Below are 17210 nucleotides of genomic sequence, written 5' to 3'. Positions count from 1 at the left end.
CTTTTCATATATATATTTGTTTCGTTTGCTATTCTGGCAAGTTGAATCTCAATCGTTCGGCACCTCTCCGTCCCTCTGAAGTTGGTACTTTCAGGCAGGATGGAATGAGAACCCAGGAACACAGGGAGCTGTCTTATAACAAACCAGACTATTGGTTTGTCTACACTGACTGGTAGCAGCTCTCCAGGGTTTCAGGCAGGAAGTACCTCCCAGTGCTACCCGGAGACACCGGGGATCGAACCTGGGACCTTCTGCATGTAAGGCAGATACTCTGCCACTGAGCTGAGGCCCTTTCCTGGAGGGAGCTTGCTGAAAAACACTTCAGTCCTGTAGCGATTGTGCCACTCCAGTCTGATGCATTCTCATGATATCTTTGGCCACCCTTAACCCCATCTGCACTATACGTTTAAAGCAGGATCAGACCTGTCAGAAGAGTCTTGGCTTTTCTCAAATAATCCTGGGAACTGTAGTTTATTAAGAGTGCTGAGAGTTGCCCCATTCCTACATCCCAGAGCTACCAGTGTGGTTTCAAACAATAAATCCCTCTTCTCAGGGAACTTTGCAATTGTAGGCTGTGAGGGGAATAGGGCTTCTTAACAGCTCTCAGCATTCTTCACAAATAGTAGCTCCCAGAATTCTTTGGGGGAATCCATGACTGTTTAATGTGGAATTGTGTTGCTTTAAATGTGTAGTGCAGATGGGGCCTAGTTCCATCCTGTAGCAGATTTGAGTGGCATCACAGTGCTTTCAATGTATGGTGTGATAATCCTAGCACAGGGGTCAGCAAACTTTTTCAGCAGGTGGCCGGTCCACTGTCCCTCAGACCTTGTGGGGGGCCAGACTATATTTTGAAGGGGGAAAAAATGAACGAACTCCTACGCCACACGGATAACCCAGAGATGCATTTTAAATAAAAGGACACATTCTACTCATGTAAAAATACACTGATTCCCAGACCGCCCGTGGGCCAGATTTAGAAGGCGATTGGGCCAGATCCGGCCCCCAGGCCTTAGTTTGCTTACCCATGTCCTAGCACTTCCCTCTCATTTTCTAACATCCCTTTCTCTTCCCAGGGAACTCTTTGGGTGAAGCCATGACTGTTTGAAGTGGTATGATATGGTCCTAAATGTATAATGCGGATGAGGCCAATATCTTGGGCAGGCTCATGCCAAAATAGTAGTTTACAAGAAACTGCCATCGGGACTTCCTTAAGATCTGACGCCCTGCCCCCCCCCCCATACCTACAACCAAATGCAAAGCATAATTATAGAGAATTGATTGGGCCTATCCAAGCTCCTTTCACAATACGACTCTTGCAGTCACTGGAGATAGAATGTGTCTTCCTAACAAGCATTTGGCATTTCAAACAGCAGGTTGACACCAGGATAAGCTCCAGGGGAGCTCGGAGCAAAAAGAACGCACCAAATGTCCCTTCGGCAGTTACCATTATTCAGGAAAGTCTTGGTATCAAAGCCTTTGCACACGACCTGCGTGCTCCATGCAGAGAAGCTGGCAATGAGCAGATTGATTGATTTAACACACTCACATCCTGCGCTTCCTTGGGGGCACTCAGGGTGACATGCATCCTGAGAAGCAGCCACAAAGGACTGCCAATGTACTCTTCATGAGGATATGAAAAACGCTCGGGCCTCTGGAAAATGGCTACAACAGGGGCCACCAAATATTTTCAGCAAGTGGGTGCATTTGGAATCTTGAGAAAGCACCACGGGTCAAGTCACAAAATGGCTACAGTGATGGGGTGTATCACAAAGTGGCTGCTGTGGAGACATGACGTAGTGGCTTCAAGGTAGGAGATGCTGGGCAATCAGGAACAGAGCCCCTGTTCTCCCCCATAGAGCCACAATTCCCACAGTGGTTTAACAGTCCATCCGTCTTCCCAGGAAACTCTGCGAATTGTAGCTCTGGGAGGGGAATAGGGGTGAAGCATATTGCAGTCTCCCGAGCAACCCATGCTGCATGGGCCTTGTATCTGTCCGGGTGCAAAATCCTCCGACGAAACGGGGAGCTGCAGTTGACCTGGGGAAGCTGCATAATCTGTCACCCTGGCTTTGGCACTGTGGCATCACCTCCAGCCTTCCCAAATGCCTGCTTGCCACCTAATGTTTGGCATCATCCGGAAGCAGTAATTTATGCGGGTCCAGTAGCAAATCACACTTCTGTCAAGCTGGCATGCTTTCTGACCAGCTTTTCCTTTGCTCTCATTGATTTGCCTGTTTAAAGCTACGTTGGGATTTTGATATCTATATTTTATTGGTGTCTTTGAAAGCTTTACAAGAAGTCATAACAACCCTTTTGGACACTGGTAATGTGTACTGTAAAGCATCAGGATGGCATTATCGCAGGCCGCAGGGGATAGTGGCTGGTCACCATAAATCCATTGCAAAGGGCCTGCGCATCCTAACACATGACCCAGGGCCAAAAAAAAGGAGTAACTTATGCTGCAACTGTGTAAACAATGGCTGACCGAGGCCACATTCACACAATACATCCAAAGTGCCAGGATACCAGCCATTGCTTCACCCAAATAATTCTGGGAGGTGTAGTTTACCAAGGGTCCTGAGAGTGGTTAGGAGGCCCATATAAACGGAGTGACAATTCCTAGATTTCTGTGTGGAGATGGGTTGGTTGTTAAATCACTCTCTACCTTTCTTCCCACGGGACTCAGGTGGCACTGTGGGTTAAAACACAGAGCCTAGGGCTTGCTGATCAGAAGGTTGGCAGTTCGAATCCCTGCAACGGGGTGAGCTCCCATTGCTCGGTCCCAGCTCCTGCCAACCTAGCAGTTCGAAAGCACGTCAAAGTGCAAGTAGATAAATAGGTACCGCTACAGTGGGAAGGTAAACGGCGTTTCCGTGTGCTGCTCTGGTTCGCCAGAAGCGGCTTTGTCATGCTGGCCACATGACCTGGAAGCTGTATGCCGGCTCCCTCGGCCAATAACGCGAGATGAGCACCGCAACCCCAGAGTCGGTCACGACTGAACCTAATGGTCAGGGGTCCCTTTACCTTTATCTTTCTTCCCTTTCCAGTATGTTATAAATAGATGCATATATGTGGTGTGTGGGTGTAGGTGTGTGTGTGCGCACACACGTACACACACACTTAAACTAAAGGGAATCCAGCCCCTGAACTATGCAATTTGATTGAAATCAGTTGGAGAAATTAGCTGTGAGTGACCAAAAACCTATTTCATAACAATTTAGCAATGGTTCTCTGGATTGGGGCTCAACACAGCACTTTCTTGACTCCTAGCCCTCCAACAAATGCTTAGCAATATTGTATGAAACATAACCAGATCTCATTAAAATAACCAACCTTCAGTCTTCCTTCCAAACCTAGTAAAATATAATGAGACACACTTTGAAAGTTTCCAGTGAGTCCTCCAGCTTACAAATGCTGGGGATTTTCAAATAATGAATTCTCATAAACTTGTGGGAAATTCAGTATCATATAATCAGCATGCTTAGCTCTAGTTAAGGCAAAAATGGGTTAAGACCATAGAGTAAGCTGTTTTGCCATACTTGACTACATCATTCCCCCTCTCCTTGAGGGATGAAGGGTCAGCAAATTCTCTGTTCAGTCTCATCCACCATGTGATTCTGACCAGAGAAGACATCTGGGTTAACTGATCGAAGTGCAGACTGTGTGTTTAGAGACATTGTACCAAGTTTTGTAACTACATGTTTTTTTCTACCTGTGTTTTCTTGCTGCTGTATGGAAAAGCACATGAACCTGACCTTTGACAAGTCTATAAGTAAACCATAGTTTTTAACCAAAGCTGTGTGGTATTTCCTATGCCAAATGGGAAAAGGATTCAAAAGGGACTTTAAAAGGGGGTGTTTTAAAGGTATAACAGCCTATATTTTAATGCTTTGCTTTGCCGCATGTTTTGTGATTTTAAATCTCTGCTGGGACTCTCTTACCAGAGAATGCTTGCCCTGTGTTTGGATGTAGGGATCCAGGGAATTCTTTTTTAAACCAATCGCAGAATGCAAAGCATTAGCCTCCTACAAAATCACAGCAGCTAGAGCAATCTAGGAAAGGAAATAAACATTGAGGCAATATTCTGTACCTTCTATTGGAACATGTCATGAAAAGGTTTGGGAATATACAACCATGATAAAGCTGACTTATTATTTAAAGAGCAAAGAAGGAGAATGCTGGCAATATAGGTTTATGAGAAACTGGATAAACTTTATTTAACATGGAAGATCTGGATCATTCATACCCAGCACTAGTTAGGGATTTACAATCAATCTAGCTACTAATGAACAGTTTGCAAAAAACATTTAATGTAGGTATAAGAACATTATGAAATCGCTCTCATAGTTTAATTCCTGTATTGTGCTGCTATAATATGTATGTAGCGTGATGTACTTACTTATAAGAGTTTTTTAAAATCATCAACAGAAATCAAAAACAAAAAGGCAGGTTTGAGAGAAACAGCCACATGGGCCAAATTATGACCTATGCCAGGCTTAATTAGGTCCATGTGCTGAAGGCTCCCTACTCCTGAAATATATGCATTATCTGGGTGGGGTGGGAAGGACATTGAAAACAAGGTCACCAGCATTCATAATGTCTGGTATTCCCCCCCCTCTTTTTAATGCAAAATAAAATAAAATAAATTGAAAGGAGCCGAAGCAATTGACTTCACTTGGGGAGGAAAGAAGTTGCAGGTGTGAGTGAAAGGGAGCCTGAATGACGGAGACTTGCGCTCAAGGAAAGGTGACAGCAATTAGTTTGTATCCCATCCAGACAACCTGAAAGTGTCAGGAAGGTGATGTCCTTCAATATTAATGGTAAGAAAATACCATCAATGTATTCATGCTGTTGTGGATTCTGGAGGCCAAGACACAGACGCTTTGGAAAATGGTTTTGGGAATAATGCATCCTTTCAGCTGCCAGCCCACAATCTATTTCCTGCCTCTCTCCCTTTCCTTCTGGGCACCAAAAGGCAGATTCTTACATTATTTACAGCCATGAGTTCTGGCTCCAGCAAATCCTGACTTTGGATTTATGCCGGCATAATTGAGAGCAGAATTTGGCACCCTTTATGCAGAATAATGGGTTTAGGAATGTTTATCGCAGGCTATTGGCCCAGTTCGCTGAACATTTATCATTTATTTAAAGTTCCTTGTTTAAAAGTGTATGCGGGTGGGGAGGGGGAGGGGCGGGCGGGCAGGATAGCTCATAGCTACATTGTTGCAAAGATGGAAATGCTTTGGCTATATGAACTCAATGCAAAGCAGGTGGGGGAAAAAAGTTAATTTCTGAGCAACCAAGATGGGTGCCCACCCCTTCACAATTGTTATCAATTGTTCCCATATCAGAAGTGCATATTGAGGATTGAATTCATGCCCATGTGGGGTCATTTTGTGAAATAAAACCCTAGGGAACAATAGGGAATTTTACACCAATGGTGACTCCTAAGATGGTATAGGAGGAATGTGCAACTTTGGCACCTGATGAGCCAAAGTTAGACGGCCAGGCCAGCCATATACCCTGGCTTTTTGATAGAAGTGACCAAAAGACAGTACTCCTTCTTTTTTAAAAAAGATTTTTATTAAAGTGCGAGAATTTTTACATACATTATATTCTCTCCTTCCATTTTTTAATTTCCCGTACCCTTTTTCCTTTCCCTTCCCACCCCCTTCCCCACCCATAATCCATTGGAAGGGTTCAAACAGTTGTCCTCAGCCACAGGCACAGTGTCTTTACTGTCCACTGAATGATCCAGTAGTTGTTATCCATTGAAGATATGGGTTTCATCTGGTCCTTATAATAGTAGACTTGGCCCTCCATGTTATTTCCTGTGACGTTACTGCCACGATGTCTGACTGAATAAATCCAAACAAATAATTAGTCCAGACCTCTACTGTCCATTTTTCTCTATCTTTCCAACCAAAAGCTATTGTTGCCTTTCCCGCTAGTATCATTGCTTTGAAGGTGTGCTGGTCACCTTTCTCTATGGCCGTGTTTCCTAGTATACCCATTAAGACAGTACTTCTTTACACAGTGCATTGTCAAACTGTGGGACTTGCTCCCACAGGTGGCAGTGATGGCCAACAGCTTGGATGACGTTAAAAGAGGATTGGACAAATTCATGGAGAATAAGGCTATTTTTTGTTACTAGCCATGATGAGGATAGTGTTCTGGCTTCTCAGTTGAGGGATGTATGCCTTGTAATAACAGGCACCTGGCTAGTCACTGTGAGAACAGGATGCTGGAGTAGATGAGCCACTGGCCCGATCCAGCAGAGATCTTCTCATGTTCTTTGTGTCTTGACTATTTTGGGAGATGAAGCAACCTCCCTTTGGGGACAATACCTACCAGATCTCTTGAAGCTTCATTGTGCTGTTGGTCACGATATTAGATTTCCCAGAATGCCCTGTTCCAAAGGTGGTGGAACACCCACTATGGTCCTTCACAACTGCTGCCTCTTCTTTTTTGCAGGGAGGAGGGACAGACCATTATCTTCTCCTAATGCTGGGCATTCCGGGAACCCTAACATGACAGCCACCAGCATGGTAGATCTTCAAGACCTCTGGTACATATCAGAAATCTTCCCAAAATTTGCAGGCCCCATCTAAAATGCAGAAGGAGGAGGAGGGGAAAAAGTGGGAGGACTTTAGGGTGTCAGGACACAAGCTGACCACACCTGTTATTTATTCACCACTTAAAATATTTAGGCCACAAGGCATCTCATGATATAATGGAAATTACATCACCGGTAGTCTATGGCACTTAGGTTTTGTGGGCATATAATGGAGAATGTTGGTAATGTATGTTGGCCACACTGACTAAAATAGCTATGTATGAGAATAAGGACATTGGGACAATGACTTTTTTCCTAATTCTGAAATTAAGGATTAGGTTGATATTATTGGTGCAAGGGGGAAATAAAAGGTATAAAAGGAAAATTCCTCTATGCCAAGTTCCAAGTTCAGGGCAAGTTCTCTGGAGGGCGAGATAACCCCCAGCAGAAATTTAAAAACACAAAATATGCAGCAATGAAAAACATGTCCTTTCAAGTGAGTGAGTTCCAAAATAGTTCCCTCTTCTCCCATCATAGGAAAATACCACATGTTTAGTTAGTCTCTTCACATACTGATTTCATCAGATAGGCTGACGGAGGGAAAAAGACTTGATGGGAAGTGGACTTAGCTAAGCCTGGCAAGACAACTTACTCTGTGGTAACAGCAGGACTTAATGGAGCAGCATAGTCACTGCCACTTTCATAGCCCTGCTGCCCACATGCGCCAGATCAGAACATAAGAACATCAGGGCATAAGAAGAGCCTGCTGGATCATGCCAATGGCCTATCTAGCCCAGCATCCTGTTCTCACAGTGGCCCTAGGGGAAACTAGCAAGCAGGAGTAGAGCAGAAGAACACTCTTGCCTCCTGTGGTTTCCAGCAACTGGCATTCAGAAGCATTACTGCCTATGACCATGTAGGCAGAGCAAAGTCATCATGGCTAGTGGTCATTAGGAGTCTTCTTGGAGTAAGTTGCACACTTGGAGCTATCCATGGTGCTGAAACATCTGGCCTGCCTTACCCAAATTGGCACACCAAGGAGGACAATATTATCATTTGAGGACACCCTGTTGCAGTTCTGTGAAAGTTGCAGGTCTGGCTCAGGATGCAGAGAATCCTGTCCTATCCTATCCCAACTTCTGCTCCCCTGCAATGGATACAATTCTCAGCAGAAGGACAATATCTGTTGATTCCTGCCCTGTTTGCAATAGGATATGAAAAAGAGAGAAGGCAGTGGGAAGATACTAACAGTGGAACCTCAGTTTACGCCTACCTCCGTTTACGAAAACCTCCGTTTACAAATGCCGCGGACCCGGAAGTGTTTACATCCGGGTTCTGTGGTGTCAGATGTGCAAACGTGATCTGCGCAGCTCGTGCATGCGCAGAAGCAATCTGTGCAGCGTGTGTGCGTGCAGAAGTGCTCTATTGGCGCTTTGCGCATGCGCAGAAGCTTGCCTTCGGCGTGTGAATACCTCGGCAAGCGAACGCCTCCGCAGAACGGATTGCATTCGCAAACCAAGGTACCACTGTTTAGCTCATAAGGGTTGCTTGGTTATGAACATGAAAGCAAAGTCTTCAGACTCTGCCTCCCCCCTGCCCACTACCACTTTCATGGCCCCATTTCTAGTCTATGAAAATAAGACAAATCTGAATGATCGGGTTGGTGGTGAGGAGAGGTGCACAATTTTTGGAGAGGCTGTACTGGGTTTGAGGCTCATGGCAGCCACTGGCTGAGAATGATGGTACATGGTGATGTAGGTCACCACTTTTGCATGGCTTAGACAAATTCAAGGAGGATAAAGTTGCCAGTGGTTACTAGCTGTGGTGGCCATGTTCTACCTCCGCTGTTAGAAGCAATGTGCCTCGCAATAGCAGCATGCTATTGGGAATCACAAGTGGGGAGAGTGCTGTTGAATTCAAGTCCTTCTTGCAGGCTTCACATGGGCATTTGGTTGGCCACTGTGAGAAGAGGATGCTGGACTGGATGGACCTCTGGCTCAGTCCAGCAGGACTCAGTCTATAGTCTTATGTTCTTCACTTTCCTTGAGATTCATGAGATGTTTTGTCCATGTGTGACCCTCAACGCTCATCTTGACATTTGCTTTAGGCAAAATCATCACCATCATCCTCATCAGTGGCAATCTAGGGATTGTTACCTGGCATATATCTATTTCTTGACTTTTTCTTTGAACTCCTTCACATTGCCTGAAAAGCAACCTCCACATTTGCTTTGATTTTAGCTTTAGCCTACTTTGGGGGAAAAGCAATTCTGCTGTAGGGAAAATAGTTCTTTAAACAGCAACCCAGGAGTGGGGGAGAAAATACACATAGACAACAGAAGAATCTTCACTGAAGTTCCACTTGGGACATTATGCTAGACCTGGTTCACAAACAGATTAAAATGCATGGAATCTTTTAAGTCGAAAATGAGTCCAAAATGGTATTGGGAAGATAAAACAGGCCCAGCATCCCATTAGCAAGCCATCCACATTAATGACCTGGAGGCAAATCTGAGCTGCCAATACAACCACAGGAGGAATTTGCAAGCCAGCCAGATGCCTTTGCTTGGAAAGCATCTCCCTCAGCTTGACATCTGAAGCTCCTGATTGTCATCCAAAGACAGCGAACTTGAATGAGCTGAGGAAATGGCGCTAGAACTTAGGGTTCTGTTCTGCAAAACATATGCACAGAGTATTCTGAATAGATTTGCTGCCATATGTATTTTTCTTAAATGAACCAACCCATAAATAATTACTGAAGGTTGTGTCATACAAGTCTGATTTTCCTAGTATCTTGAGCAGTGATAGAGCAAACTCTTGCAGCTAGGCAGGGATGGGTGAATCCATTTTCTCTCAATTTCCCTCCCCCTCCACCCCCAAAATCACTTCACTTCTCCACATTTTCACATTATTTTGCTTTTTTAAATGTCCTTTTTCTCCTCATATGCACTTTGTTTTGCAGACATCCTTCCCATAGAATGCATTTTAATATGCGATTTTCATGTATATGTGCACCCTTTACCCCGTTTTTGTACACATTGCTTGCAAAATCTGAGAGGTGCGGATTTCAAAAGCATGGTTATATATTACAATTTCAGGGAGTATGGATTAAGCTAGGTCCACTTCTAAATATGAACTGAACTGAAATTATCCTTCCTCCCTGGCTCAAATGTGTCCAGTTCCCTTCTATGGCCAATGTCTCCAGTTGCACAAGGAGCAACAAACTGACTTGTAACTCAAAGGATTCTTACTTACATGATGTGCCTGCAGATTAAGAGATCAGATATGTATTGTTTAGTATTCCACATTAGAGAGAGAGAGAGAGAGAGAGAGAGAGAGAGAGAGAGAGAGAGAGAGAGAGAGAGAGAGAGAGAGAGAGCTTTCCTCTCATTGCTAATTTCTCTCATGGTACCACACGGAGATACCCCCTTACAAAACTGATACTGCTTTAACAAAATGTGCTTAATAAAATATTATTTGGCATACAGCAAAGCCCTCAAGACTGCCTAGTTACCATGTTTACATTAGTACTCAGTAGTTATAACACGAACGGAATTCAGCTCCAGCTTCTTAATTGCCATATTAAAGACTTCGGAGTATATTTTCCCGTCACCGTATAGGGACTAACATGTGGCCATAAGCTCCCATTATGGCTGCATATATTCATGGCTGTTTAATGATTCATTGATTTGTTAATGAAGTCTTTATATATTTGTAATTATTATGTGGCGGTGGGCAGAGCTGTAATTAACGTTGATAGGATCTGTGAAGAGGCTGGCAGGAAAAATAGTAATTCTCATGTGACCCTTTGCATGTAATGGAAACTCTGCTGCACCAGGATTTATTTTCATGGAATCATGGGAGGAGGAGAAGGTTGTATCCAGGGGGTTGGTTTGCACTAGCAGAAAGCACATCAACTTGCGCAATGTGCACTTTTGTTGATACAAGGTGGCGAACACAATTTTTGCTGGTTCTTCTTTTTCACTGCAACACCCTGGGTGTTTTTTGTATCCCACCAAAAAACCCTGCTCATAAGGGTCAAGGGACCCTCCTGAATAGTATGGGAATGGCACAGAGGGTGGAAGGAGGTATGGGAAACTTGCATGAACGGACATGCTTTCCGCTAGTGTAAAGTCACTACAGTATTTGATAAAACTTATTCTATGCTGCAATACACCATGTAGCATTTGTATTTTGCTTCATATATTCTATAAACCTAGTACTGTCAAAGAAATGTTGCAACGTATACCTCCCACCCCCAACAGGAATGCTCTTTTTCTGGGTTCTATGCATTCATCCGTCCATTCCTCTGGGATACCAGAAACTGTTTGGAGCTCGATAAAAGGTGGTTGTTATCCTCTCCTGGTTTTCTAGTTGACTTTTCCAATTGACACTCAACTTTCCATGATTCCAGAGATCCTCCAAACAGCCCTCCTCCTCCTCTTCCTCCTCCCCTTGTTAGGGGTGACATATAAATGCCAAGCATTGTTATAGCCTTTGGGGAAACAATCAGGCACCAGAGCCCGTGTGATATGTGTGAGCATGGATACATATGCTTTTGAAGGCAAACCTACCTAATTTCCTGGAACAAAATGCAGACCAAAACATAGCCATCCTTTGAAATTCACAAAAAAACAAACAAACAAATTGTGCAATTCAATTCTCCAGCCATGTCACAGGTCCAATAATCCATATTCTGGGGTAAAGTGGCCATAGAAATTAATCAGGACTTTTTTTAAAAAAAATCCAAACGTGGAAATGTGGAGCACCAAAATTAAGGTTGGAAAAATGAGAAACTGAAAGAAACCAAAATTGACAGATTCACCCATCCCTGGATGCCAAAGCAGTTCTCTTCAAACCTCCACTGGAAGCAATTGCTCTGGATAAACTGACCTTTTACAGTAGTCCAGGGAGAATCCTTTTAACATTCAATAGCTCAGCAAGAATCCTGGTCCTTTTAACTGGAGAGGCCATGAATTGAGCCTGGAACTGAGCTTCTGCATGCAAACCATGTGATCTCACACAAAACTACAGTGTGATATGACAACTTGAACACTTCGATTTGATGTGCAGCAAAATTCAAAACACTCAGCACATGCTTACCCATCTAAATGGGGAACACACTTGGGATTCAGAGACTTTCAATTGGCATTAAGTGTATCCAGTTTGGAGTGTAGGAAAACCTTCATGTTGGAGGAGGAATTATTCCATTTATGAATATAGACAAGAAAAGAGCTTTGGGCTTCAATCTATTTCTCAGCATAGATCATTCTTAAGCAGAGGTGGCTTTAGGGTAGCGTGACTGGTTCAGCCACACTGGGTGGTGTGCTGCAGGGGGCGCCACAGCAATGCTGTAGAATGGAGAATGAGAGGCAGGGGAATCACTGGTTTTTAGTGTTGTATACTGCCACTTCCCATCATATGCTAAGTGGTCCACTGACAATGCTCTTGAAGACCTTGGTTCATCAATATACTGGAAGGGAGGTTCCACCCACCCACACCCCCAAAAAACACACACAATAAAAACAACATGACTTCTAATTTATGAAAATCAAATACAGCAGCAAAATATTAAAAAACCTAGCTATCATTGTTGATTAAAAGGAGTGTGGGGAATTTATGGGCATGCAACTGAAAAACAAGCAGATTGCTCTGCAAGAAGTCTTGAAATATACAGCAAATACTGTCACTTAGGAGAAACAATTAGGATGGGTTGAAACAAAAGATTCCTTCCAAAAGATACGGTAGATCTTGAAGGAAATGTAATGTGCCTTGAGGTACAATGTTTTCCAGACCTGAGCTATGTAACTGGGGCATGTTCACTGTATGGGTGGTGGGGCAGACACTATAGTCTGAGTGGCATCTGTAACGTGGAGAAGTGGGGCTGATTTACACAACCCAAGTTGGTCCATGGTGAAATTTGTGTAAGAAATTCCCCTTACACAGGTGTGGGGAAGCTGCAGCAACTTCATTGTTTTCGGATTCCAGTCTGACCCAGCCGGAATAGTTCTGGAATAATGGGAACTGAAATTCAGGAACATCTTGAAGACCACAGAACTCTGTCCAAATGAATATCAGCCATCTTACATAATTTTTTTTCCTGCAGAAGCTCTGTAAAATGCCAATGGCAACTCTTTTATGCAGTGTATGGCAATGCCATTTCATGGTACGTAAGGTTGGCTTAATAAGTAAAATGGTCAAATGGGTGTTACTTTCTTGGTGTGCCTACATGTTTTTGTGCAAGTTATGACATTAGTCTTTATTTCATGCCATGCCCATGATTGCCATTATATGGTGCACATTTAAATTTCCCCTACAGACCTACGATTCTCAGAGCAATTCTAGGGACTTTCTGCCAGCAATGCATGCGCTCTATCAGGGATCTGGTCCCTCCCTTTTTGATGATTGGTGAATGATCTGTTGAACATCAGCAGTTCAGCAAGATCTTTGAGGTTCAGCTGGATTCCTCTCAAGAGAAACAGAGTTTGATTTAAAAAACAAAACGAAAACAGACTTCTTTTGCTTCTGGGTTTTCCACGAGCTGGTAGCGGGGGGGTGGGGGTGGGGGGGGGCGAGTCTGGTAGCTTTATTCTTTTGGTTTTGAGTATAATTTTAAGGAGGGGACCCGCAACAGAGATAAGAGTGTTAAGACATTAATAAGATTCCCTCTTTTATCAAACTCCAGTCAGCGGAGAAAAAGAGAGGGTAAAAGATACGATTGTTGTGTTGCGTTACTTCAGGGCCGAGGAAAACATCCGAAGAGCGGAGCATGAGAGATCGCTTTGTAGTTAATATGAAAGGCAGCATCTGTCGGGAAAAAGAATGTTCCTTTGCAGGACAGCAGGGGAAACGCCTTTTGACAATTTTAATCAAGGAGTGTTCTCGTTAGCATTCAAGATGGCCATGGCGATAAATTATGTGAATAATTTGGGTTCTTTGTCAAGGCTCCGATAATATCTGCCTAAAAACACATCGGTGTCTGTGCAGACTTAATTACTGGCTAAAAGACAGATATGGAGGCACTGGAACTTTTCTCCATATACTTTCGGGGTGGGGGAGGGAGGGAGAGGAATAAGACAAATTCATGTAAATTCTGGCATTCATTAGAAAAGCAAAAGCTAGGCTCATCACCCACCTGGGGTGTCTCATGACCCGAAACTGCTTTATAAGCCATGAAATGGGGTGGGTGGGGGAGAGAGAGAGAGAGAGAGAGAGAGAGAGAGAGAGAGAGATGGAGAGATGCTCTGATGGTTGAACTAAATGCATATAACCGCTTGCTTAAAAATGGGAATGATCCTTGAAAATAGTTTATCACATTGTTAACAGAGCTTGCGATCTATTGAAGTGAATAAATCTGCGTTGGGAATGCCCTGCTTCAAATATCTTCATGGTGAACTTCTCAGCTGGCCTTTGGTAAACCACCATGATGCTGAATCTCAGTCTTAAGCATATACAATATGGGAATTATAATATTGGCCTATCTTAAATGGTCACTTGTAAGGATTAATCAGATGATGGAACTTCTTTCCAAGGGAAACCTCCTGGGCACTTTCCTTGCTATCCTGAAGCCATCAGATAAAGTTATGTTCTGTTTGTTTGAGTTTTTTGTAGTTAATTCTGGCAGTTTAATTTAATTTATTGCTTTACTTTGGTTCTCTGCCCACTTTGCTCTGTACATGGTTTTCAGGCTGTTGAATTAGGTAATTGCTGCTTTTCTCTATAACGAATTGTTTTTACTCTGTTATTTGCTGTTTTCTTTTAGGGTGGTTTATGGGGGTGTTGTTGTTGTTGTTGTTGTTTTATGGAACATTGCTAAGCTGCCTTGGATGCCATTTGGCAGAGAGGTGGCACACACATCTTTAAAACAAATAAATATGTGCACTCAAGGGGTGAAAAAACCATATAAATGCCAAGTGTTGTTATATAGCCTCTGCAGAGCCAATCAGGCATCTAGGCTCAAGTGGTACCTTCAATGTGTGAATGTGGATAAGTATACTGTGTTTTTAATATTTTGTTGTAAGCCACCCAGGGAGTGTTTCATCAATGAGCAACTGAATAATAATAATAAAAACATCAGGAACAATAGCCACCTTCAAATATCAGAAGCGCTGTCAGGTGGAAGATGGAGCAAGCTTGTTTCTTGCTGCTCCAGAGGTCAGGTCCTGAACTAATGGATTCAAATTGCAAGAAAGGAGCTTCCAGCTAAACCTTAGAAGGAACTTTCTGATGGGTAGGAGCTGTTCCACAGTGGAACGGACTCCTTCAGAAGGTGGTGGGCTCTCTTTCACTGAGGGTTTGTAAACAAGGTTGGGATGGCCATCTGTTACCTGCCATTCCAGCATTGCATGGGTTGGACTTCCAACTTTACAATGCTATGATTCTATGCATCATCATCATCGTCTGTATGCACATCACCAACTTAAACACAGTGATGCCATTTTCTTCACTGCTTCTTTCCGAATTGCATTTCCAAGTCATTGTACACATCAGTGCAGCTGGATGTACTTCCACTTTGCCCACTCCCTCAAACCAGGGGTGGGTGGAGATGTCTTCACACAGCTTATGTTTTTCAAATAGGATTGAAGGTAGGTTTTTTGGGCAGGAAAGCACATCCTGCCCAAAATTCCAAAAAATAAATAAATGACAGGATAGATATGGATTGTGGCTAATGTTGTGCTGTCTTCCACCCTTGGACAAAAGACTTCAACTCTCAACTTCAGAAATCCTAGAAGTTTGATCATAGGCGGATTTAAGTGAGCGCAGCTGGTTCTGAAGTCTCAAGGGTGCTGCAGGGGGCACTGCAACTATGTTGTGGAATGGAAAGCGAGAGGTGAGGGGCACCGAATTTTGGCATCGTACAGGATGTCGGTGAAACTTGAGACCCCAAGGTCCACTGCCAGTTTTATTGAAGAACTCAGCACTGCATCTCTGCCTCAGATGAGAATCCAGGTCACAAGCTTCCCCAAGGCACAATGACAGAATCTAGGCTGCATGGCTAGGCACAATCAAAGCTCTGCTTTGAAAGACATGAGAACATAAGAAGAGCTGGAGGCTTCCGGATTCAGCGCCAGCGTCGATCGGCGGGGTTTCGTCTCGTCTCCGAGACGGCCCGTCTCTGCTAGGAGTGGGGAGGGCAGCGAGAGCAACGCTGCGCCCCTTAGAACCTCGGGAAGGGCGTCCCGAGGGCAATTTGCTCGGCACAGACCCAATCCGGACTCCCCAACTCTTCGGTTAGCTCTAATAAGAGCTCCGGAGCGAGGAGGGTAGAAGTCGCGGGGGCCATTTTGAGCGGCAACGTTATTCTAGCAGGGAGAAGCTTCAAGCCGAAGGCGGAGAGCGCTGGATTCTTCCGAAAATAAAACGATTGGAAAAGACTGTAAGTAACCTCACGATTTGGATTATAAAACAATTTGGTCTGGGAGAGAGGGGAGAAAAGAGGAAGCCACCCCCCCCCCCACGGCAACAAAGAGACAGTAAATAGAAACCCGAAGCCATAAACAGAAGATTTGTAATTCAAAAGGATCCCTCAAAGGCATCAAAGAGAATATCCCCTTTGATGCAGGGTGAAAAGGGGAGAGAGACTGTGGTTTATGACTGCCCTGCAGCAATGAGGTAAAGCCTAAGAAAAACCTTTCTTTCCCTCGGGAGCCGGCAGCCTAGGCAATTCAGTGAGTTGATCAGGATTTATAGTCAATTTTTACTTCACTTTGTATTTCTGGACTTTGTGGAATTTCTTTTTTGGCTTAAGTGCTTGTGAAATGTGAGTTCGAACTTTATTGTTAACAAGACTTGAAGAATGCAGCCAGCTTGTTAAAATGGAGTCGAGAAAATAAACTGTGATCATATTCCACCCCACGTGATAAGTTTTGACCTTGGCAGGACTGAAATATGTCAACAAAAAAGTGTTCCCCTGAGTTCCAGCGGTCTGTTTTGACCTTAATGTGGGAAACAAGAATAGAGTTATGTCAAGAGGAGACACGACGACAGGAGTTACAGCAGAAATTTCAGGAGGTGATGGCGGAATATGATTTTCTAGGAGATGAAGCTTTTGACACTGAAAAAGAGCAATGTGAGAATGACAATGATGGGGAAGGAAAAGATGAAGATGAGGACTGTGATGATTCAACACAAAATGAAACACACCATGAAAAAAATGATGACTCTACTCTACAAAAAGTTGGATGGAGTGCCCTGTCTTTGAGGGGGGCACGATTGGTATTATTGGAACTCCAGAACGCCCACAGGGAAGAAGGAAAAAATATGCAGAGAAGAGAAGAAATTCAGGGGTCCTGTATGGTGACCTGGATGGCAAGAGACTGTAAACAGGGGGTGGGGTGAAGGGAAAGTGATGTTGTGATTATAAGGATGGATTAACAGGTTTATAACTGGTCTGCTGATTTTGGAATTTGCTGGATTGGGGGGGGTGGAGCCGGTAATCGGGGATGTAAGGTTAAATTGAGAATAGTTATAGTTTTAAAAGTGAATGGATTTTGGAAAATGTGAAAATATGGAGGCTTATAGAGGGAGAAAAAAAAATTAGGCACGGGAAGAGAAAATGGGAGTTTGAATTTTCAGTGATTTGAATATTAGATGAAAATGTTAACAATTGATTTATAAGTTGTATAAGATACAAAGGTGTATTTTTATAAAGTAAG

Source organism: Zootoca vivipara, chromosome 6 (genome assembly GCF_963506605.1).
Source record: "Zootoca vivipara chromosome 6, rZooViv1.1, whole genome shotgun sequence".
Lineage (NCBI taxonomy): Eukaryota > Metazoa > Chordata > Lepidosauria > Squamata > Lacertidae > Zootoca > Zootoca vivipara.
Note: the sequence above shows the minus strand (reverse complement) of the source record.